This window comes from Pogoniulus pusillus, chromosome Z (genome assembly GCF_015220805.1).
Source record: "Pogoniulus pusillus isolate bPogPus1 chromosome Z, bPogPus1.pri, whole genome shotgun sequence".
NCBI classification, from domain to species: domain Eukaryota; kingdom Metazoa; phylum Chordata; class Aves; order Piciformes; family Lybiidae; genus Pogoniulus; species Pogoniulus pusillus.
The window spans coordinates 30,025,384-30,050,222 of record NC_087309.1 but is presented as its reverse complement, the minus strand read 5'-3'; positions in this window follow the sequence as shown (position 1 = coordinate 30,050,222).

Here is a 24,839-nt window from a genome sequence, read left to right as displayed (position 1 = left end):
CATTCACAAGAAGGGTCGTAAGGAGGAGCCAGAAAACTACAGAGCTGTCAGCCTGACCTCAGTGCCAGGCAAGGTCATGGAACAGGTCATCCTGAGTGCCATCACAAAGCACCTACAGGATGGCCAAAGGATCAGGCCCAGGCAGCATGGGTTTAGGAAGGACAGGTCCTGCCTCACCAACCTGATCTCCTTTTATGATCAGGTTACCTGCCGGGTGAATGTGGGGCAGGCTGTGGATGTAGTCTACCTAGACTTCAGCAAAACCTTTGACACCATCTGTCACAAGAAGCTCCTAGCCAAGTTGACAGCTCATGGCTTGGACAGATTCACTCTGTGCTGGATCAAGAACTGGCTGGAAGGCTGATCCAGAGAGTGGTGGTGAATGGTGCCACATCCAGTTGGCAGCCAGTCACTAGTGGTGTTCCTCTAGGATCAGTACTGGGCCCAGTCCTCTTCAATATCTTTATTGATGACCTGGATGAGGAGATTGAGTCCAGCATCAGTGAGTTTGCAGATGACAGCAAACTAGGAGCAGGTGTTGATCTGTTGGAAGGTAGAAGAGCCCTGCAGAGGGACCTGGACAGGCTGGATGGGTGGGCAGAGGCCAATGGGATGAGATTTAACAAGGCCAAATGCAGGTATCTGCACTTTGGCCACAATAACTCCAAGCAGCACTACAGGCTGGGGACAGAGTGGCTGGAGAGCAGCCAGGAAGAAAGGGACCTGGGGGTACTGATAGATAGTAGGCTGAAGATGAGCCAGCAGTGTGCCCAGGTGGCCAAGAGAGCCAATGGCATCCTGGCCTGCATCAGGAACAGTGTGGCCAGTAGGACAAGGGAGGTTATTCTTCCCCTGTACTCAGCACTGGTCAGGCCACACCTTGAGTCCTGTGTCCAGTTCTGGGCCCCTCAATTCAAGAAAGATTTGAGGTGCTGGAACGTGTCCAGAGAAGGGCAACAAAACTTTTGAGGGGCCTGGAACACAAACCCTATGAGGAGAGGCTGAGGCAGCTGGGGGTTGTTTAGCCTGGAGAAGAGGAGGCTCAGGGGGGACCTCATTGATGTCTACAACTACCTGAAGGGACATTGTAGCCAGGTGGGGGTTGGTTTCTTCTCCCAGACAACCACCAATAGAACAAGGGGACACAGTCTCAAGTTGTGCCGGGGGAGGTATAGGCTGGATGTGAGGAGGAAATTCTTCCCAGAGAGAGTGATTGGCATTGGAATGGGCTGCCCAGGGAGGAGGTGGAGTCACTGTCCCTGGAGGTGTTCGAGTAAAGCCTGGATAAGGCACTTGGTGCCATGGTCTAATTGACTGGCTAGGGCTGGGTGATAAGTTGGACAGGATGATCTTGGTGGTCTCTTCCAACCTGGTTGGTTGATTCTATGACTTTAATTATTTTATCCCTTCTCTCTCTGGGTAGGTAAAATAAATGAACACTTGTACATATAAAAATCCAAAAAACCCAAAATATTAACACCACCTCCCTTTCCTGCAGGAAACAAAAGGTCAAAGAAGGGGAGGAAACACAATGTAACAGAAGATTCGGACATCAGAACCATTTAACCATGGCTGCCCAGATTGAGCAGGCTGATGGATGTGTGGATCCCAACTGCAAGTCAAAAACTGTGTAAGTAACGGAGAAGGAAGAAATTACTAGTGAGTGTGTGTAGGGAGCCTCTGAGAGGGAAAGGCAGTGAAAGCAGAGCAAGTGGGACTTAATCAGAAGTAATCAGTAATGACTAGCCCAGGAGCTTTTCTTGATAGCACCTGTTCAAAAATATATGTGCAATATGAGAACATTTGAAAGCTTTCATTAATATGCTGGTCTGTCTTCTCTCCTGGAGCCAGAGGTCTGTTAGGAAATAGCACATATCAAAGAACCCTCTTGGAAGGCAGGAACCAACCTTTGTTCTGCTATATCATTTGTTTGTGATTAAGTAGCTGCATCACCAAATCCATGGAACATGGCATGCAAAGGGTTTGACTTTAGGTGCTACTCTGACCACCAAGCAGAACATACTTCTATTCAATGACCATTCAACGAATCAGTGTATAATTTTGACAGCTGTATCCATCTTAAAGAACGCAGCTTTATTTTCCTCATGAGTGTTCTCCTTCTGATGGGCAAGGATTTCATAGCTGCTTCACTGTGGGTGAAGGCTGCTGAATCGTGCTCTCAAGATGGGCCTGATTTAAGAACTGGAATAAACCTTAGGCAGATTTAGTTCTGCTTGAGCTAAGAAAATACTCTATGAGTTTTACAAAGGTTTTACTGAGTCTGTTAAAACTATCCTGAGAACAAAAATGAAAGGGAATGTGCATGGAATAATGTGATTGGAGGAAGGTACCTCTACAGGTAAGTCTGAGGGTAAACCTTTATACATGTTTATAGTACTAAGTAGTACAGCTGGACATTTTTGCTCTTACTTGAGGAAAAAAATATCTGTTTTTCTAAATATACCGGATGGTTATCGTCATCTCTGCACCCAGTTAGGTGGGGCTTTTGCTAAACTCATGTCTAAGGTTTACATAAGTGCTACACTTCTGTATCATATATTGCTAAAAGTCATTCAATGCTTAGAATACTGTGATGTCTGCAGCAATGATTCATTGTGTCAGTTATACTTTCAGAAGCACATTCTCAGGGAGTAAAAATTAAATAATAAATAGATGTTTAGATTTAACAGTAATTTAGTCCATGTCCTTTATGTCAAAGAATATAAGTATTCTCTCCAAATCAAAGCACTGGAGACAAAGCAAGAACATTCTGATATTGGACCACTCTAGTAAAACATTACCTTGAATCAGACTGAATTATGTTAATTCCTTCAGCAGCTCACAAAACATATGAGTATGGAAATAAGTATAGCCATTGTCAGATCCTTCTGCAAAGGTAAATTATTGGATGACGAAGGTAATGAGAATCTTCAGCTATGTCTGACAAAGTATAGTTTTCTTTGCTAGTTGCAAGGCTTGAAACCAGCCTTGAAACTCCCATAAAATAGAAGGAAATATGTCATTAGGAGAAAGGAGACTTGAGCAGCCACAAATTTTGTGTAATGGTTTTGGTCTGTAGCAGTCTTAATTAATCTGATTTCTACATTGTCTTGTCACAGCATGGTTTGGAAATACATCTTTAAAACTTTGAGCTAAAAAGTCCTTCTTAAATTATTTTAACAGAGAGATAGTTATGAAAGTAACAATTGCCCTGTTCACCTGTCTGATCTCACAGAATGTGTAATTTAAAAGCACAAATGCATTTTCTTTGTATTCACAGTGGACTTGCCATGATGGTGTTGTTACTACTCTACAAAAGTAAAATAAATTACTTGGGTTAAAATCCTTATACTTCTCTTTTCTAGAAGAAATATTATTCTTCTGAAAGAGCAAATTAAGTCCATAAGCATTATGTATTAATACAATTATACTGTTAGCATTAAAAGCTAAAACATTATTTTCTTTAGTGGGTTACGTGATTGTTGGAGAAGGTAACTATTTTTCCATGTTTTCCACTGTTCATGTTATTCATGGAAAAATAGATGTCTGATTTTTTTTAACATGTGGAAAAGGTATTTCTGTACTTGTACACGTGGTATAATGCTAACCTTCACTATGTTTTTCAGATGGACTGAAGGGTAGCTTTGATTCTCTTAACTCTTCTGAGTGACGGTTTTTCCCTCAAGTTATCAATTCATTCACTGTTGTCACCTAAACACACACAAATTCTTCTCTCTCTCTCTGATAGCATTTTTTTTTTTTTCTGATAAGAAGAATATGTAGTAATATCTGATCCAGCAGAGACTTTCTTTTAGGAATAAATATAGACAAGGACAAATTCCATTAACAGAAGGGAAAAAATAATATATATTCATACACAGATAACTCACATGCTCAGGTAGCTAAGCAAGTAAAGAAAGGCATTTTCAGCCCTTGAGATATTTCAGTTCTATTACTGACATGTCCAATAGCATGAATGTCTTATGTCTTAAATTAGCCATGCAGCTGGTGTGCTCACATTAACAAGACTAGCATGCCTCTTAGAACCCATTAAGTATTAATTCAAATCAACAAGGAATCACAGGACAGATTAAGCTTTTCAGCTCAGCTGAAAGGAGCAGATTAAAAGTCAGAAGAAGAAATAAACAGAAACAATTAAATGGAGTTAGCCTTTGAGCCTCTGCACTTAAAGAGATTTTGTAAAGAACAGTCCAGATGCACTTAGCATGCTTCCTTGAAATGAGTTAAAGGTATCAATAATATGGAATAATATGAACGACCAAAACCATGCTAGATTGTAATAATCAATGCTGCTAAAAATGATGAAGAGGTGAAGCATCATGCTGGCAAGACAGTTAAAGATCCAGGCCAAAGCATCAATCACTTTAACTGTGATTTCACACACATGATTTAAGCTGCTAAGACTAGATTGCCTCACCTTCAACCCAAATGTACCTCTGGGGTGAAGGAGTGAGAATGGATCCATTTATTCTTGGAGTTTAGGGAAGTAAAACCAACCCTGCAGAGTATTTGGGGAAAAGACGTCAAGAAAACCACTTCCTGTAGCAAAAGATGAACAGTATCAAGTGTGTGAGGTTCTGAGGAGCAGAATAAATATTTACACAAGCTGTATGTAGAGGTTTAAGTTGGAAAGCTAGGCTACCTCATGCCTGCTCTCCCAATACAGTCAGAAAAGTAAGCACTGTCAATTTAGCAGGATACACATCAGCCAAGACTGTATTCCAGCCAGCCAAGCCTTGTGAGTTGATACAGGAAATGGAAATAAGTTTCAACCCCTCATGTCTATGGCATATTTTTAATTAGAACTATAAAAAATCTGAACACTTGGCTCAAGAAAAGCATTCTTTTACTTTGTAGACCATGGGTTAAAGATCATGAAGAGGAGGAATAACTCTTCAAAATGCTGTAAAATGCATTTAAGTGTGTCCAGAGAAGGGCGACGAGGCTGGTGAGAGGCCTTGAGCACAGGCCCTATGAGGAGAGGCTGAGGGAGCTGGGGTTGTTTAGCCTGGAGAAGAGGAGGCTCAGGGGTGACCTTATTGCTGTCTACAACTACCTGAAGGGTGGTTGTGGCCAGGAGGAGGTTGCTCTCTTCTCTCAGGTGGCCAGCACCAGAACGAGAGGACACAGCCTCAGGCTGCGCCAGGGGAGATTTAGGCTGGAGGTGAGGAGAAAGTTCTTCACTGAGAGAGTCATTGGACACTGGAATGGGCTGCCCAGGGAGGTGGTGGAGTCGCCGTCCCTGGAGCTGTTCAAGGCAGGATTGGACGTGGCACTTGGTGCCATGGTCTAGCCTTGAGCTCTGTGGTAAAGGGTTGGACTTGATGTTCTGTGAGGTCTCTTCCAACCCTGATGATACTGTGATACTACTATGATACTAATTGGAATAAGTTATGCAGGCAATTTGTGGGAGATAACTGTTTTTCAAACCTGAGTTTACTAAATACATATTCTTGCTACCAACATGTGTATTTAACAGCTCTGACAAAAGAAAGCGAGACTGTGAATCAGAGAAGAAAATGTGGTTTAAATGCTGTTGTGGAGGGCCAGTAGGCCCCAAAGCAGACTTGTTTATGCCTCTTCTGCCTGGACATGTCTCTCTGCCTGCACCAGGGGTAAACGAGCACAAAGGGACACAACAGACTGGGGCCATACAGTCAGTTGCCCAGGACACCTGATTGTGTAAGTCCCCACACACCCAGATCAGGCCTGCCTGGTGCTGGGCCCACATGATTCCCATATTTGGAGTCCAGGCCTGTGGGTTTTGCCCAGTATGGTAAGGTTTGGCTGACTGCCAACCTGGTTGGTCATTCAAATGGCCAATGAGACCATTGACTCTCAGCCCACATTTAATAAATAGGGGTGCACAGGCTCACGTGCAGCCTTCCCCAAATTACTTGCAGCTCTGCCACATTGCTTGCTTGCCTGCCTGCATACTGCCTTGGAGCTTTATGCCTGGCTTTAGCCAGCATTAGACCTGTGTTCAGACTGCATGGAGTCCTGCCTCTGCACCTGGAGATCCTGCCTGTGTACCCCTGGAGAGAGCAGCCAGCAGGATCCAGCTGCATAAGGTCAGAGACTGCCATTTACCCCTGACGCTGGAGGATTCCAGCCTTAAAGTCCACAGGCAGAGACCCTGAAGAATTGGACACTTGCAATAGGCTGTGACATAGCCCAGAGGGTGATTTCTTATTAATCCGAATTGTGAGTAAATACTTGAAATACCTCTGTAATTTCTATTATCTCTGCCATAAAGCAGAGAGCAACTTTCAGCTCAGCTTTGCTGGGCAAACAGTGCAACACCCCAGGCAGCATTAAGCCACGGGAAAAACTCTCTGTTAATAGTTTGAATGTTTACTAGTTATTAATAAGTTTCTGTAGATAGATATTCCCATAATGTCTTCATAACCATGTAAAGAACAATTTAATATTAAAGTTCAGTGATTGGAGGTGGCAAGAGTTGAAAATATTGGAACTTAATAAATATATATATTTTTATAAATATCCTCTCTCATCAGTTTATTTCTCCTCTCCGCCTAATCGGCGTACGGGCAGAATACCCAATCCGCGACAAACGCTAGTCCTTGAGAAACACAAAAAAAGGGAGAAATACTTTTCGCATAACCCACCCTAAATCCTCCTTTGAGATGCACACCTTATAAAAAGGCATTACTTTAAGTACTAAACCAAACAACTCCTTACCCAGGTCTGTGTTAAGAAAAAGTCCAGAAGTGCTCTAGAACAAGGAAACCTGATCTCTTATCATGGCCCACTGCTACAATTGCTGACAAAAGGCATGCAGCCCAGGATCTGGCTCTGCTGACAAAGGCAGCTGGAAGCTGTTGCAATTTAGAAGCTTTTGGCAGAGCTTACACAGGGTCATAATTCTGATGCTTGCCTTTTCAACAAAAGACTACAGCTTCAGAAAAATGTTACATGTCTTCCTCTTTGGAGAAGAACCATAATTTCACAAAATTTGATTCACTTCAACAATCATTGTTGCAGTCAGCAGGGATCCTGAAAGGAAGAAAAAAGCAAGAGAAGCAAGAAAGAGATAAAAACTGTGTTTGAGTACTTACTGACCTTTAGCTACTCTTTCTACTCAACAGCTTTTTGCCATGTGTTCGATCGGCTCCTGTAAGACGTGTTCCAGCTCTTCTTGTCTTTCTCAAATGTGGCTACTCTGTATTCCTAACAACCCCACCCTGACAAACAAACAGAACCCCAACAACAAAACAACACACACAAAACAAACAAACAAACAATCCCCTATAAACATATAAACAAACAAAACCACCCTATGGCTTACACAGCAAAGAATAGCCAAGCTCTTCCAGGTGTTGTGAGCACAGTTTGTGACAGACTGGGGCAATCCTCAGATCTGGACACAAATGTAACAAAGCAGGTGTTCAGACAGCTATCAGGAGCAGAATAATTTATTACTTTTTTTCACCTCAAACCACATGAAATATATTTGTTTATCCATCTGTGGATTCTTGAATTATTTCCCAACCAGTCTGGACAGGATTTGTGCCTGAGCTACATTATAGGCAGTAATAACTATTGTTCTTTTTGCCTGGAACTCACTAGGACTCCTAAAGCCCAAAAGGGATTTGAGTTTACAATCTTTTTTTCCCTGGTCTTCCAGGGATTTGACACAAATGTGGAAACTATATTGCTAGCAAATTTCTGAATGAGTTTCTTCCTCCCGAATTCATCTAGCTAGAGATCCCTAGAAAGAAGAGTCCTGCAGCATGAAGTAACTTGTAGCTCTCCTTCCTCAGCAGCTGATGCAAATATTCCTAATTTCACTGAAGTCAGCTAGTGAATGACTATAATTACCTGTATTAGCCAGGGCTTTCAGTGTAGCTTCACACTGATGGCAGTTTTGCATTATAATTTCTAACTGAACTTGTCTGAAGTGAAAGGAACTTGAACAATTAAAAAGAGGAGTTGACAATGGTTTCCATTTAAAAAGTAATCCTCTGCAGTACTTCACTTAAAAGTTCGCTAAAATGAACTGCACACTACTTCATGACTTAAACTCAGACCATTGAAAGCTCTTTGCTCACCATTAAGTGGTCTGCTGCTGGAAGAGAAGCTCAACATGAGCCAGCAGTGTGCACTTGCAGCCCAGAGGGTCAACTAGATTCTGGGATGCATCAGGAAAACTGTGGCCAGCAGGTCAAAGGAGATGATTCTCTCCCTCTACTCTGCTCTGATGAGACACCACCTGGAGTACTGCACCCAGTTCTGCAGTCCCTGTTACAAGAGGGATGTGGATATGCTGGAGTGTGTCCAGAGAAGGGCCACTGGGATGATCAGAGGGCTGGAGCAGCTGTCCTATGAGGACAGACTGAAAGAGTTGGGGCTGTTCAGTCCAGAGAAGAGGAGGCTCCAAGATGACCTTATTGTGGCCTTCCAATATCTGAAGAGGGCCTACAAAAAAGCTGGGGAGGGACTTTTTAGGCTCCCAGGGAGTGAAAGAAATAGGGGGAATGGAGCAAAGCTGGAGGTGGGGAGACATGAGGAAGTTGTTCAGCATGAGAGTGGTGAGAGCATGGAATGGGGTGCCCAGAGAGGTGATTGAGGCTCCATCCTTGGAGGTGTTTAAGGGCAGGCTGGATGAGGCTCTGGCCAGCCTGATCTAGGGTAAGGTGTCTCTGCCCATGGCAGGGGGGTTGGGACTAGATGATCCTTGTGGTCCCTTCCAACCCTGACTGATTCTATGATTCTAAGTGTGAAAATACAAATCAGTCAGTGAGATTAAAGAAAAGTAAATAACATATACATCATACTGATTAAGTAAAGATCATCAGACACAAATTACTTGTGGTCCTTTCCTTTCACGAATGGAATATGAAACTTTCATATGGGAGGACTGATAGCCTGAAAAAGAAGTCTAGGATGGGTGTGAATACTATGTAAAAGTAGAGTGCAGCTACGTGATTTCACAAAATACCTCTGAGAAGTTTCCAAGCTTTGTATCATGAACAATTTCTACACAAGCTTGTTTAAAAATGTCCATTGTGCTGATATCTTCTTCGTGTTGAATTGGATGTTCTCCTTTTCCCTCTGGCAAAATAAAGAACAAACACTTCCCCCCTCCTCAAATTTTAATGCTTCTCCTACTAACTAGATAGCAATTCAATTGTATTTATAAAACTGACTGAGGTCAGACAACCACCCTAGAAGACCTAGTGCAATATATGAGGTACACAGATATTAAAAATGGAAAACACATGTATTGAATTATATGAGCTCTTAAAAAGCTTTCATTCCATGGCACTGAGAAATTCACTGAGAGTTTGGCTTTGTTTTGGTGTTTTGGGGTTTTTGTTTGTTGGTTTTGTGGTTTTTTTAAGATTTCATTTTTCTTATAGTTTTAGTAAAGAATGTGTGCCTCAGCAAAAAGAAAACAGTATGAAATATTAATTTATGCAAATTCAAGTAGAGGGACAATTCAGTGTCCTGTTTAAAGATGTCAACATCTAGCAATGAAACTTGTACTTTGTAGGCACTATATAATTTCCATTCGAGGACTACCCAAATAAAAATTAGTGGCCATCCTGTTCTTGAGGTATATTTTATATGACAGTTGATTTACAGAAAAGTTTCCTAATTTCAGGAGGTTTGTGTAGATTTTCAATTACTATGAGGAGAGGCTGAGGGAGCTGGGGTTGTTTAGCCTGGAGAAGAGGAGGCTCAGGGGTAACCTCATTGTTGTCTACCACTACTTGACAGGAGGTTGTAGCCAGGTGGGAGTTGATCTCTTCTCCCAGGCAACCAGCAATAGAACAAGGGGACACAGTCTCAAGTTGTGCTGGGGGAAGTATAAACTGGGTGTTAGGAGGAAGTTCTTGCCAGAGAGAGTGATTGGCATTGGAATGGGCTGCCCAGAGAGGTGGTGCAGTTGCCGTCCCTGGAGGTGTTCAAGGAAAGCCTGGATGAGGCATTTAGTGCCATAGCCTAGTTGACTGGCTAGGGCTGGGGGATAGGCTGGACTAGATGATCTTTGAGGTCTCTTCCAACCTGGTTGATTCTATGATTCTACTAAATCTCTTTTTCAAAATAATCTTTTCAGTATTATGTTTTACTCCATTGCATAACCTATACATTCTTATCACATACTTTACTCACTTTTACACGTCCACTTGATCATAATTTACATGATTCCCTTATGTCACAAACTTTTTCTTCAACTAAGTCAAATGCTGGAGAAAGATAGTTGCCAAAGAAAACACAGCTCCCTAATTGAGAAAACCCCACGTTTTACAGCTCAAAGGAGTCCTGTAATTAAGAGAAAGCAGTGTACATTGTTCTCTAATGCAGTTTATTTAGAATGGTTTAACAGACGACCATTTAACTTTGATGTCTTTTATCTATTTTACATGCCAATCTTCTTCGTTCTATGCAAATTACCTAGGGCATTTGTTAATCACTGCCAGTGCCATGCCTCATATCCAGTGACTTTTCTTGCATGACAAGTCAGTGATCTAGAGATGCCTTTTTTATTTACTATCTAAATTATAGGATCTCTACAGCCAAACATAACTGAGTGTAAAAAGAGTTCTGATTGCTTTCCATTTGGGAAATTGGAGGTCTGGATGGACAAAAGTTTATCTGAGGACCTGTAAACTACCTCTGAGCATGCTAGGGCAAGGAGCATGGAAATTCCCTAGCTGCCAGAGGGAAGAGGATTTTGGTGGAGGAAATATAATTTCATGTTTGTTGTTCTGTTTCTACTATTTTCCTAAGTGTCAGCACATGAAAGCTGATTTATAATGAGCATGGATGTGCATGTGTTCTGATGTACATTGGTACATCATTGCTTCATACTGTACAGGGTTAACCCTCCAAGGGGAGTGACCTTGAACCTGACCCTAGGTGGTCTTGACCCCTCCCCAGGTGTGAGTCTGAAGACTAACAGGTGATGGTTTGCTCGCTCCCCCTTCCTGTCTAAAGGTCAATAAAAGCAGGGGGGATTTGCTGTTCTTGCTCTCTGCTGACCAGCATCACCATCCTGTACCTCTTTGTTTTACCATGTGACCATCACCCACAAGGCAGATAAACCCCTTACCATGAAAAATCTGGTTGTGTTTACACAATTTGTATCTTGTTTTCCCTTGCCTATACCTTTGTAACTTCCCTACCTCAGATACTTTTTAAATTTCTTGTTAAACTTCTTTTAACTTTCAAATCGGAGTGAGATTATTTATTTGGGTGTGATCACCTTTCCTCTCTTTACATCTAATTCCTTTCTTTTGGGAAAGAAAGGGGAAGAGGGAAGGGCACTCTATAAATTGTTATTGGTTCTATCAAATATATTTGAGTCTCTGGGAATTTAAATTAGAATCAAGACACACACATATATTTCATTTTTATGTTTTAGAGAAATAACTTAGTGGATTTTGTTTTTAAGTCCAGCCTGACTGAGACAGCAGCTTCCAACAGCTGGAACAAATAGCTAGGTTACTAGCTGAAATAAATTATTTTGCTAGCCTAATTCTCAGAATTATATTTTTTAACTGATTAGCAGGTCACTGGTTTGCCTGGACTCTCCCAAATATGGGGATCACATGGGCGGACCCCAGGGATACGTGAGTTGGGTGTGTGTGTATTACACAAACCTATTTACTACCAGGGGTCCTGGCAGAAAAACATGTCCAGGCATGTAGAGGCATAGGGAGGTCTTTGTATGGGCCTCCAGGCCCTCCACGACAGCTGGTAAACTCCACTACCAGGAGCAGACTCTAGATGCCTGCACACGATTGGCCTGTGTGGTCAGCGTGACATAGTGCTGAGACTGCACGACATCTGCCTCTACATCTGAAAGTCCTGCTTAGAAGTCCTGGACATACACAGATCATCCAGAAGAACCAAAGACAAGGTCAGAGATTGTCTACCTCTTCCTCCAGAAGCCTGGGAAGAATCAAGTACCATGGCCAATGAGACAGAGTTCCCTGAAAGCATGTGGACACTGTCTGGACTGTGGCTAGCCCCCACGACTTGGGTAATAATAATAATAATAATAATAATAATAATAATAATAATAATAATTTGTGAGTAAATTCCTTGTGCTAGTTTGAAGCAGGGTCGAATGTTTTGGTGAGAAAAATTAGATCATAGGCTGTGAAAGGAAAACAATGGTGATGTCTACTCCCCTCACAGTCTCACTGAGAGGTATGGGAACAAGAAGAGAAAACATTAGATAACACTCTCACCATTTTCTTCTCACTTTTGGGCTGGGCTTTGGCTGAGCTGCATCTCCTTAACCTCTCCTGCCACTAACCTTGCTCCTTAACCTCTTGGCTGAACCTCTATTCTTCCTTAGGACTGTGGTAAGGTTGAGAGGGGCAGGGGGAAGGTGCAGGGTGGTTGAGAGCCCCTCCTGGGGACTCAGGTTTCTGGGAGGGGAGTTGTGCTTCTCTATTGCTTTTTACCTTGTATATTTTTGTATATTTCTGTATATATTGTAAATAACTGCTTGTATATTGTAAATATCTACTTGTATATTGTGCTAGCTGTAAATAAATAGCTTCATTTATATTCCTAGAGTCCGGCTGAGACTAGTCTGGGTACCTTCTAGGTAGCACCCAAACCACCACATTCCTCAAAGCCTCTTTGTAATTCTCCATTGCCTTCTGCCACAAGCAGAAAGAGCTCTTTGAGTCCATCTACTGGGCAAGCAGCATATTGGCCGCAAGCTGCATTTGACCTTGGGAATCTTCTCTTCAGTTCAATTAATGTTTATATATTTTTCTGGTTGTTACTAGTTCTAGATATTATCCATAGAAGATTTCCATGACCATGTAAGAACCTGAATATTATTATTAAAATTAGTGGTTGGGGATGGTGAGAGTTCTGAATAGGAAAATTAATAACAATGTCAATTTTGGAAAATTACTATCTTATCATCCCCTTCACAACAGTTACGCATTCCCAGGTGCAAGACCCTACACTTGGCCTCATTAAACTTCATGCAGTTCCTTCTTGCCCACTCAATGAACCTGTCCAGTTCTTTCAGGAGGATACCTCTGCTTTCTAGAGTGTCAACTTTCGCATTTATTTTTGTGTTCTCAACAAACTTTATCAGGGTACTCTCAAGTCTGACACTTAAACATTTGATGAAGACGTTTAACAGTGTTGGGCCCAATATTGATCCCTGGGAGATTCCACTAATGACAGGTTACCAGTCTGAGAAAGAGCAATTTATTACCATCCTTTGGGTACAGCCTGTCAGTCTGTTCCTCACTCACTACACAGACCTCTTGGCCAGGTTATAGAGTGGCAGTTTCTCAAGGATGAGGATGTGTCAAAAGCCTTGGAGAGATCCAGACAGGCAATGTCCACCGCTGGCCCCACATTGACTGTGTCACTTTGTCATAGTAGGCAATAAGGTTTGTCAAACATTATTTAGTCTTGGAGAATCCATGTTGAGTTTTCCCTATCCCCTTCTTCAGTTTACTTGTAATAGCCCCCAAGAGGATTTGTTCCATGAATTCCATGATTTTCTAGGGATTCACTTTAGGCTAGTGGGTCTACAATTACCTGGGCCCTCCTTGGAACATGCTCTGTAGACAGAGGTGACATTAGTCTTCTTCCAGTCTTCAGGCACATTGCCTAACCTCCACAATTTCTTATATATGACACACTGACAAATTTATTTATGCAGAAAAACTAATAATGCAAAGTATAGTCATATATAAAAAGGGCAAATAAAAGCTTTGGTCTCTGATGTATGACACCGAAGCAGGCTGAATGCACAAAATAAGAGTCACATGTCTTCTGCCACTGCAGCAGATTAGCACTTCTACAGCTGGTGCTTTAAGAAAGCTGTAGCAAAATAGAAGACCCATGAAAGTGAAAAACAAATCGTGAACAAGATTACTGATTCATACTGCTGTCCAAAGAAAGATAGCGGTGTATGAAGGAATTTGGTATAACAGTGCTAACACTTTCACTCACATGGCTGCAGCCACAGAGATACAATCTGACAGCCTGAGCTGCAGCAGCATACTGCAGGTTTTCATTCTGTTCATTTAAAAATTCTCTTGTGATGATGCCAACAATATTGACCGGGGGGGGGGGTGGGGGGGGGTGGGGGGGGGGAAGGGAAGGAAAAAGAAAAGGCAAAATCCCCACCTGATTGTCTAGCAACCAAATCAAACTGTGTAACAGGTCTTTGGATAGTGGCTCTACATTTTACCTTTTCCTGTCTTATAATCAATACTCTTATCTTCTGTACTCTTATCTCACAATGACTGCAATCCTAACAACTCCTGCTCTGGAGCAGGAAATACATCTGCCAAATTCTTGTTATTTTGCAAAGGGCTTGCTATCTCATATTTACTTCTCAGCCTTTTCAGTTCTCTTTGGGCTGATGTTACATGTTTACATGAAAGTTAAGAATATCTTAAGAGTATCTTGCACATACAGGTTGTTGTACATAGCACAGAAAATAACTATGCACCCATAAGAGAAAAACTGCAGAGGGTGCATGATACCTCAGAGCGAAGGATGACATTACATATTTTGTGAGGGCCTGTAACAGAAACATTTGAAGATACAAAATAGTAACATTGTCTTCAGAGAATCTGATCTTAAGTGAGCTAGGAATAATGAAAATTTCTGTAATGAAGGCATTTAATTAACACTAAAAGTAGCATAATATCCAGGTTCTCCACCTTTTAACAGAAGTATTTTCTGGGTAGTTAGATTTCCTGACTGACACAGACTTGGAGAGTAAAGGTGTAGATCACATCTTTTGGAAAAACAAATCATCATCAAAATCTATGAAATCTTAAATTCAGGAGGAATAATTATATGAAATTTCCCAAAATAGCAGGATGAAATATCTTGGTTGTTATGACTACTATATTTTAATTTATCTGCATAGAATTCCACCTATCTGGATCAGCTGGTGATTTTTAGCCACGGTAGTTAGGATTATCCCTGATATAAAAGAAAGGGGGGAAAAATCAAGTAAAAAGTGAGAAATCATAGGAAGAGGTGTGAGATAGAAAGCAGACACAATACAGTATCTTCTAATTTTTGTACCTGAGGAAGGCTGTCTAAGCAAAAACAAATTCACATTGTCAAGAAGGATATAAAATATGTCTGTCATTAATATCTACTGTCACTTTCCTGCTTCTCTTTTGCTATCTGTCTGTTAAAAACCTGTCTGGAACTGAAAATACATCATACTGGAGAACTACTGAATGAATCACTAAAACACTGCTCAAACTTACCTGTCTGAAAAGCATGCCCCATCTCCCACTTGTTTTCTCTACTTGGTTCTAAATTTCTATGCTTGTGTAAATTTTAGCATCCTTATTTTGGAGAAACAAGACCTCAGTACTGAATTTGCCAAGCACACTTCTTGAGTTAGACTCCTCATAGATACATTTTCCATGGGCTAAGGCAACTCTTGGTCTAGCTCATTAACTTGAAATACAAGATTATCTGCAGGCATAAAAGATATAGAGGCTTGTGCTCCAGTGTCATTTCTCTCACATTCACTTCTCTTGCCCCTCAAATTTTTACATTTGTTATCCTTCTTTGCTTAGTATATGTTAATGTTGTGGAGGCAGGGAATTAACGTGGTTGAGATGGAAACATATATAAAAATAGAATTACTTTGTTTCCCTGAAACCTCACCCCCAAAACTATATACAGGAATTAATTTAATTAACAGACTCAGGTTCATTGAGAATGTCTTATGAGGATACTATAGATAAATTTGGCTACGTTAGAACTTGGGAAATGGAAAAGGCTAAGCTATAAACACAGCTTTTCCCAATATCAATCAGGCTGAGCAGAAAGTTATATTACTCACAGGCGAGCTAGGCTGTCTGAGAGAAAGACTGGTCCAGATGATTGTCAGCTCTCTCTTTCAAAAGACATCCAAGGCTCGTTAAGCCTATGAAGCTTGCACAAAGGGGTGCTTACAGTGGGGAGCCATCCTAAGCAGGGATGGTCCTGTCCCTCAGGAGCTTATTCTTTGCAGCACCAGGGGACTCTTTCTGCAGGACCTCTCCAAGCAGGGGAGAACCCTAAGGTGGGAAGCACCCCAGTACTTATACCTTCCTGGACAGAGGGTCAAGTTACCATTTCTAGGCGTGAAGCACACAGCCAATCATAAGCCCAGTTCCAGCATGAGCATCTTCATGGGCCATCCCTCATGATGGAAGGACCTTTTGCTCCCCCCCTTCAAGCCTGCAGTGTTGGGGGGGAACAGGTTTCTCGTGCCCTTCCTCTCCCATTCAAACCATGGAGTCAGGAGTCTGAGGTATCCAGGACTCCAGGACAGTTACAAGCATCCAAGCACTATGCTGCATTTATATCAGATATACAATAAATCATCCTACTACTGCAATTTATAGGCAATAACCTCACATCTACTTTGGGGAAGTTCAGCTTCAGAAAAAAAGACTTTAATTTTAACTGCTGTGATCTAGTGACTATGCAGCTGTAGAATGGAAGATTGTTATCCTCTTAGGTTTCTGAATATTTTAACAGGAATAGAAAACAGGCAGATCCTCTCTTGTGTAGATTAAAGTGAGAGACTAATTTTGTGAGACTAATTTAATGAAAGATTAATTTATTGATAAGAAGTATCAAATTAAGTGGTCCAGGTAATTTTCTCTCATCTTTTGTTTTAAAATAATCCATATAGTAACAAAGATGACAGACAGAGACAAAAGATTAGTCCAAGAGTGATAAAGAAAAAAAAATATTCCAAAGAACCTTCCCCATCTCAACCCCTCTCTCTAAACTACAAAGAAGGTCCCTGAGAGATCACCTTCTGCCCAAGCACACACTTCCATGATTAGAATCATAGAATCACACAATCAACCAGGTTGGAAGAGACCTCCAAGATCATCCAGTCCAACCTAGCACCCAGCCCTAGCCAATCAACTAGACCATGGCACTAAGTGCCTCATCCAGGCTTTTCTTGAAGACCCCCAGGGACGGTGCCTCCACCACCTCCCTCCACCACCTCCCATTAGATTCCCAGAGTAAATGTGTAGCTGCTCATACTAGAGAAATGTCTCCCAGGTGAAATCACAAAACATAATAAAAAAATGGATCTAAGAGACTTCTGAACATCTGGACATCAGCCCTATGTGGAGAGGCTGAGGGAGCTGGGGTTGTTTAGCCTGGAGAAGAGGATGCTCAGGGGTGATCTTATTGGCATCTACAACTACCTGAGGGGGGGAGGTTGTAGCCAAGTGGGGGTTGATCTTTTCTCCCAGGCAACCAGCAACAGAACAAGGGGATGCAGTCTCAAGTTGTGGTAGGGGAGGTCTAGGCTGGGTGTTAGGAGGAATTTGTTGCCAGAGAGAGTAATTGGCATTGGAATGGGCTGCCCAGGGAAGTAGTGGAGTTGTTGTCCCTGGAGGTGTTCAAGAAAAGACTGGATGAGGCACTTAGTGCCATGATCTAGATGACTGGATAGGGCTGGTTGATAGGTTGGACTGGATTATCTTGGGCGTCTCTCCCAACCTAGTTGATTCTATGATCTTGTCCAATTTCGTTCTTGAAGCTGTCATAATTCCACAGCCTGTCAGCCTGACCTCAGTTCCAGGCAAGGGCATGGAACAGGACATCCTGAGTGCCATCACAAGGCACCTACAGGATGGCCAAAGGATCAGGCCCAGCCAGCATGGGTTTAGGAAGGGCAGGTCCTGTCTCACCAACCTGATCTCCTTTTATGATCAGGTTACCTGCCTGGTGAATGTGGGGAAGGCTGTGGATGTAGTCTACCTGGACTTCAGCAAAGCCTTTGACACTGTCTGCCACAAGAAGCTCCTAGCCAAGCTGGCAGCTCATGGCTTGGACAGATTCACTCTGTGCTGGATCAAGAACTGGCTGGAAGGCTGATCCAGAGAGTGGTGGTGAATGGTGCCACATCCAGTTGGCAGCCAGTCACTAGTGGTTTTCCCCAAGGATCTGTGCTGGGCCCAGTCCTCTTCAATATCTTTATTGATGACCTGGATGAGGAGATTGAGTCCAGCATCAGTAAGTTTGCAGATGACAGCAAACTAGGAGCAGGTGTTGATCTGTTGGAAGGTAGGAGAGCCCTGCAGAGGGACCTGGATAGGCTGGATGGGTGGGCAGAGGCCAATGGGATGAGATTTAACAAGGCCAAGTGCAGGGTTCTGCACATTGGCCACAACAACCCCAAGCAGTGCTACAGGCTGGGGACTGAGTGGCTGGAGAGCAGCCAGGAAGAAAGGGACCTGGGGGTACTGATAGATAGTAAGCTGAAGATGAGGCAGCAGTGTGCCCAGGTGGCCAAGAGAGTCAATGGCATCCTGGCCTGTATCAGGAACAGTGTGGCCAGTAGGACAAGGGAGGTTATTCTTCCCTTGTACTCAGCACTGGTCAGGCCACACCTTGAGTCCTGTGTCCAGTTCTGGGTCCCTCAATTCAGGAGAGATGTTGAGGTGCTGGAAGGTGTCCAGAGAAGGGCAACAAAGCTGGTGAGGGGCCTGGAACACAAACCCTATAGGAGAGGCTGAGGCAGCTGGGCCTGTTTATCCTGGAGAAGAGGAGGCTCAGGCATGACTTCATTGCTGTCTACAACTACCTGAAGGGGCATTGTAGCCAGGTGGGGGTTGGTTTCTTCTCCCAGGCAACCAGCAACAGAACAAGGGGACACAGTCTCAAGTTGTGCCAGGGGAAGTATAGGCTGAATGTTAGGAGGAAGTTTTGGCTGCCGAGCCGACAGAGTGAAAAGCTCTGCGGGGATTGCTGCTGGGCTCGGTTTTGCTGCTCCGTTCTGCTGCTCTCCGTGGTTCTGAGACACGATAAGATAAGCAGAGGGGACGGCTGGGCTGTGGTCTCACGAGAGAGAGCAAGACTGTCACGGGGCTGGAGATGTCAGCCGCGGGAGATTTAAAACCCCGCGACGTGCCGCGCCAGCTGCCATTTTGGCTGCTGAGCCGATAGAGTGGAAAGCTCTGTGAGCCTGCCTGCGACTGGGAGCTTTGCTTTCTTTTTTTTCCTCCTGTTTCTGACTCTCAATATCATTGTGCACTATGCCTGTCACTCGTGCTACGAAGGGCAGGAGAAGCATGTGCACACAGACTGACATGACCTGGGAAAGCACAGGAGTCCAGGCTACTGGCTGCAGGGAGTGCTGCAGCCTCGCTCTTGCTGCAGAAGGGGAAGGGGAGAACAATTGCACCAGGTGTGAGCAGGTGAACTTCCTTCTCACCTTGGTGGCGGAATTGAAAGATGAAGTGGCTGAGCTGAAGGATGAAGTGTCCAGGCTCAGGTCCATAAGGGAGAATGAAAGGGAGCTGGATCTGTGGGTGCAGGCTCTGCAGATCGCCCCTGCTAAGGAAACTGCCCCTGGAAACAGTGAGGGATGGGTACAGATCCCTGTCAGGGGTAGTAAGGGAAATCCACCCCGGCCCTCTCCTCCTCTTCCTCTGCCCTTGAACAACAAGTATGAGGCCCTGCATGCAGAGGGCACAGAGGATGAGAGCACTGAGGAGCATCCAACTGTGAAGATGCCTAGGGTGGAGCAGTCGCCACCAACTGTGGTGACTAGCTCCACAAAAAACAAGAAAAAGAGAAAGGTTGTAGTTGTTGGAGATTCCGTCTTGAGGGGGACAGAGGGACCCATTTGTTGTCCCGACCCGTCTCACAGGGAGGTCTGCTCCCTTCCTGGTGCCCGGGTTAGGGACATCACCAGGAGACTCCCAAACCTAATCCGGCCCTCTGACTATTGCCCCTTGCTGGTAATACAGGCTGCCAGGGACGAAATTGAAAAGAAGGGCACCAGGGCAATTAAAAAGGAATTTAAAGCCCTGGGGAAATTGATAGACGGGGCGGGAGCGCAGGTGGTGTTCTGCTCAGTTCCCTCTGTGGCAAGGGAGTTCACAGAGAGGAACAGCAGAACCTACAATATCAATAAATGGCTCAAGGGATGGTGCCAGCGGCGGCATTTTGGGTTCTTTGACCACGGGGAAACTTTTACTGCGCCGGACCTGCTTGAATGTGATGGGGTGCAGTTGTCTAGGAGGGGCAGGAGTGTCCTGCCACTGGAGTTGTCAGGGCTCATTAGGCGGGCTTTAAACTAGGTCTGAAGGGGGTGGGTGAGGCAATTACTCTCTCTGAGAAGGAGAGAGTGGGAAGGAAACTAGGGACAATTGGGGAATCGAGAGCCCAGCTGAAGTGCATCTACACCAATGCACGCAGCTTGGGTAACAAGCAGGAGGAATTGGAAGTCCTGGTCCACCAGGGTGACTATGATATAGTTGCCATTTCAGAAACTTGGTGGGATGACAGGCATGACTGGGCTGCTATACTGGGGGGATATAACCTCTTCAGGAGAGATAGGCAAGGGAGAAGAGGAGGAGGGGTGGCCCTGTATATTAGGGAGTCAGTCCATGCCACTGAGATTGAGGTGAGGGATGAAGGGGTTGAGAGCTTGTGGGTTAAAATCAGAGGGAGGACTAACAAATCTGACATCCTGGCTGGAGTCTGTTATAGACCACCCAACCAGGATGAGGAAACAGACGAGATATTTTACAAACAGTTGGACGCTGTCTCAAGATCATCAGATCTTGTTCTTGTGGGTGACTTTAACCTGCCAGATATCTGCTGGGAATTTAATTCAGCAGAGAGGAGGCAGTCCAGGAGATTTCTAAAGTGCATGGAGGACAGCTTCATGACCCAACTGTTAAGCGAGCCTACTAGGGGTCAAGCTCAGCTTGACCTGCTGCTCTCCAACAGAGAAGGGCTGGTAGGAGATGTGATAGTGGGAGGCTGCCTGGAGTGTAGCGATCACGAGTTAGTGGAGTTTTCAATATGCAGGGAGGTAGGGAGGCACTACAACAAAACCTACACCTTGGACTTTTGGGGGGTAAACTTCAATTTGCTTAGGAAACTTATTTCCAAACTCCCCTGGGCAGCAATCCTAGAGAACAAAGGGGTCCAGGATGGTTGGACCTACTTTAAACAGGAGCTCTTGGAGCACAGGAGCTGGCAGTTCCCATGTGCCGAAAGATGAGCCGGCGGGGAAGGTGACCAGCCTGGATGAGCAAAGAGGTCCTGAAGGAATTGGGGGAAAAAAAGAGGGTGTATCACCTTTGGAAGGAGGGGAAGGCTTCCCCTGATGTGTTTAAGGAGGTAGCCAGATTATGCAGGAGAAAAATTAGAGAGGCTAAGGCCCAGCTAGAACTTAGGCTGGCCACTTCCGTGAAAGATAACAAAAAGCACTTTTATAAATTCATCAATGCTAAAAAGAAGGGCAAGAAGAGCCTCCACTGCTTACTGGACCAGGAGGGGAACACTGTAACTGATGACAAAGAAAAGGCTGAGGTCCTGAATGCCTTCTTCACCTCAATTTTCAACAGCAAGGAGGAAGGAGTACAGGGCAAGGTGCCTCTTGAACTGGGGGATGGGGTCAGGGAGCGGTGTGTTCCCCTGGAAATTCATGAAGAATTAGTTCAGGACCTGCTGAGACATCTGGACACCCACAAGTCCATGGGACCAGATGGGATCCATCCCAGGATGCAGAGAGAGCTGGCAGCTGAGCTGGCCAAGCCACTCTCCATCATTTTCCAGCAGTCCTGGCTCACCGGAGAGGTCCCAGGAGACTGGAAAATGGCCAACGTGGTCCCCATCCACAAGAAGGGTCGGATGGAGGAACCTGGGAACTACAGACCTGTCAGCCTGACCTCAGTGCCAGGGAAACTGATGGAGCAGGTTATTTTGGGGGTGATAAGAGCACACCTGAGGGATGCCAAAGGGCTCAGGTCCAGCCAGCATGGGTTTAGGAAGGGCAGATCCTGCCTCTCCAACCTGATCTCCTTCTATGATCAGGTGACCCGCTTGGTGGATGTGGGGAGGCCTGTGGATGTGGTCTATCTGGACTTCAGCAAGGCCTTTGACACTGTCCCCCACAGCAAACTGCTGGCTAAGCTGTCAGTCTGCGGCTTGGATGGCAACACTCTGTGCTGGGTTAGGAACTGGCTGGATGGCCGGACCCAGAGAATGGTGGTGAATGGTGCCACATCCAGCTGGCGGCTGTCACTAGTGGTGTCCCTCAGGGATCTGTGCTGGGCCCCATCCTCTTTAACATCTTCATAGATGATCTGGATGAGGGCATGGAGTCAGTCATCAGCAACTTTGCAGATGACACTAAGCTGGGGGCAGATGTGACTGAGTTGGAGGGCAGAAGGGCTCTGCAGCGGGACCTTGACCACCTGGACAGATGGGCAGAGGCCAATGGGATGGCGTTCAATAGCTCTAAGTGCAGGGTGCTGCACTTTGGCCACAACAACCCCATGCAGAGATACAGGGTGGGGTCGGAGTGGCTGGAGAGCAGCCAGACAGAGAGGGATCTGGGGGTGCTGATTGATACCCACCTGAACATGAGCCAGCAGTGTGCCCAGGAGGCCAAGAGAGCCAATGGCATCCTGGCCTGCATCAGGAATGGTGTGGTCAGCAGGAGCAGGGAGGTCATTCTGCCCCTGTACTCTGCACTGGTTAGACCACACCTTGAGTACAGTTCTGGGCCCCCCAGTTTAGGAGGGACGTTGAGATTCTTGAGCGTGTCCAGAGAAGGGCGACGAGGCTGGTGAGAGGCCTTGAGCACAGCCCTACAAGGAGAGGCTGAGGGAGCTGGGATTGGTTAGCCTGGAGAAGAGGCGGCGGCTCAGGGGTGACCTTATTGTTGTCTACAACTATCTGAAGGGTGGTTGTGGCCAGGAGGAGGTTGCTCTCTTCTCTCAGGTGGCCAGCACCAGAACAAGTGGACACAGCCTCAGGCTGCGCCAGGGGAAATTTAGGCTTGAGGTGAGGAGAAAGTTCTTCACTGAGAGAGTCATTGGACACTGGAATGGGCTGCCCGGGGAGGTGGTGGAGTCATCGTCCCTGGGTCTGTTCAAGGCAAGGTTGCACGTGTCACTTGGTTCCATGGTCTAGCCTTGGGCTCTGTGGTAAAGGGTTGGACTTGATGATCTGCGAGGTCTCTTCCAACCTTGGTGATATTGTGATACTGTGATACTGTGAAGTTCTTTCCTGAGAGTGATTTGCCATTGGAATGGGCTGCCCAGGGAGGTGGTGGAGGCACCGTGCCTGAAGGTGTTCAAGAAAACCTGGCTGAGGTACTTAGTGCCATGGTCTGGTTGATTGGCTAGGGCTGAGTGCTAGGTTGGACTGGATGATCTTGGAGGTCTCTTGCAAACTGTTTGATTCTATGATTCTACGATTCAATGTTAGATGAAGTTGCTCAGGGCATTCCTTACCAGGATTTCAAAATTCTTTTATGATAGGGATTACACAACCATCTTGGCAGCACACTGCAGTGCTTAGAAAATTAATTGAATTTTTAGTGTTTAATAGTATTTAAGATTTGAAATAATACTGATAGTTTCACCATGGCTTTCACAAATAATGTAAACAATCTGTCAGAGACAGACCATTACGACATTTATAATCCTCTTATTCCCAAGATAAAAGATCCTGTCTACCAACTATTAATCTTCAGTAGATTGGCTTGCCATAAGTGACAATGAACACCATGCTCCAGAGTGGTATTTTCAAGGTAAAATTTTCTTTAACAGGCTTGAGAGAACTATCTTCAGTTTACAGATATGCATTTATGAATCCATCACACATGCCACACTCATGGAGCTGCACCATTTACATCTGGTGTTAAGTTAAGCACAGAGTCACAGAATATTAGGTGTTAGAGTTGGCCTCCAGAATGAGCTGCTCCATCATCTTTCAAGTAGTAGAGGTGATACTGACTGATCTGTAGTTGGTAGGGTCTTCCTCCATGCCCTTTTTTGAAGACTGGAGTGACATTGGATGTCTTCCTGTCCTCAGGCACCTTCCCTCTTTTCCATGACCTTTCAAAAATGGTGGAGAGCAGCACAGCAACAATATCAGCCAACTCCTTCAGCACTTGTGGATGTACTCCATCAGTAGCCATGAATTTGTACATTTTTATTCCACCCAAGTAATTGCTAACACAATTTATGCTGACCAGTGGAGAATTTTTCTCCCTTCAGTTTTTATCTTTTTCAGTTTTTGAGCTTCCTGAGGGTTGGTCTTATCAGTAAAGAAGGAATTCAGTAATTCTGCCATCTCACTTTTCCCCTACTCCTTTTACTATTGGTATATTTAAAGAAGCCTTTCTTGTTATCTCAATTTCTTTTCCGCATTGGCCTTGGCCTTCCTTGTTGCATATCAATATGCTTTGTCAGGGTTTCTATAACCCTCCCAACTTCTCATACCCTTACCCCATGTGCTATTTACCCTGCCTTTTCCCCTAACAATTCTTGGCTCTGTCCTTTCATAGTCATTACAGATAAGGCTGCCTTCTTGCCTTTGTGTCCTTGACCATACCTTTGTTTGTTAATACAAGGTCCAGCATCACACTTCTCTTCTTTGGTTCTTCAACCACCCTCATGAGAAAGCTGCCACCAATGCACTGCAGGAACTTTCTGGACTGAGTATGCTGCATGCTTATATGGCTTCCCAGAGTTGTAAAATAACATTTTCACTCCCTAATGTACCAGGAAGTAACTTCATGTGTCCTGAAATCAAAGCAATTGACTCTACTTTTTTTTTTTTTTTTTCAAGGCAGTCAGAAGATTTGGGGAAAAAAATAGAAGTGTTCATGTCACAATTATCCCAGTATTTCTTGGTATCGAACCCCAAACCAGTCAAACACACTAGTTGTGTGCATTTTCCACAGCAAGTGTTTCAGAGACTTATTACAAAACAACAGCACAGAATTAGAGTTTCTGTCTCACTGAGTTTTACTTCAAGCAGGGCTAGTCAGCAAA